This window comes from Penaeus monodon, chromosome 29 (genome assembly GCF_015228065.2).
Source record: "Penaeus monodon isolate SGIC_2016 chromosome 29, NSTDA_Pmon_1, whole genome shotgun sequence".
Lineage (NCBI taxonomy): Eukaryota > Metazoa > Arthropoda > Malacostraca > Decapoda > Penaeidae > Penaeus > Penaeus monodon.
Window position 1 is genome coordinate 22,598,633 of NC_051414.1, and position 1,266 is coordinate 22,599,898.

Here is a 1,266-nt window from a genome sequence, read left to right on the forward strand (position 1 = left end):
TGGTTCTGATCTTTGACGTTAACCCTGTCTATTATACTCAATAAAAGCCAGAACAGGCTCCCGACCCACGTATGATCTCTTAAACAAGTACTAACAGGGATAAAACCTGTGTCACTTTTTTCAACGACCGCTTTACGCAAATTGTACGTCATCTCTCCTTCTTAAGTGTGCCGGGTAGTGCTTTCAAACCCTCGTTTCAGTCTCAAGTTTCTGTATTATTTTGTTTTACCCGGTCAGTCTTTTTAACACATTATCAACACAGTGCTTTGCAGATATGGTTTATATATAAAATTAAAGTCATTCAATTAAAAGTTCCTTCAAAATATACGTGGACTTCTTCGTACCCAGTCGAAATATTTCATGTTACAGCACTACCTACCAAAACCCTTTCAAGTACTTGGGTTTTTACAAATATATTTTCCTTCGTGTATCCATACTGGTGTACTTTCACCTGAATACATATTTATCACCTGTCAGGATTCTTGAATTATCAAAAAACATATCTTGGCGCGTTCTTTTAATGACTTCCACCAACATTTTCATGAAAATTATAAATTTCAAAGACCGCACTTATCTAACGCATTTTAAGAACCGAAGCGCTCGGTAAATTATACATATGAACATATATTTCTGTGCGATCCTCTATACACATAACTTTGAAGTACATATATAAGGTCATTATACCAATATCTTAAAGATGAAAAATTTTGTGAAGGGGCTGACTGACAAATCTAAAATATTAAGAAAGTAGACATCAAGGCGCCAACGGACGGTTGGGTGGGGGGAGGGGGTGTTCTCGTCTCGGGGGGGGGGGGAAGCGTGTAATTGGAATGATACGGAAGACTGCTATATCAATGTTCAACAGAGGCGGGTGTGTCTACATTCGGAATTTATTAGTGCTGAAGCGCATGTGCGAAATATTTATGTCATGCAGTGCGTAATCAAAATGTGCATTATTCCTATTCATCCATGTTCATTTCAGTGTAAATCAGTGAAAATGAAAGAGCTATCTGGGTACAATTTCTGTTTTACAACCACTCCTGCTGATAGTTGATTAACCAGTCAGAAATGTCAATAAGTAAATAGGACTAGCAATCCACCTGTTAGTCAAAATCTTCCTTTAGTTATTCACTACTGCTAGGCATTACTTCCGTTGTTCTTATAATTTACAGTGACAATAAGCATTACATGTCAAAGTACAATATTTAACATTTATTGAAATCCTAATAATAGATGTTTAAAGTAAATGAAATGAAAAGCCATTAT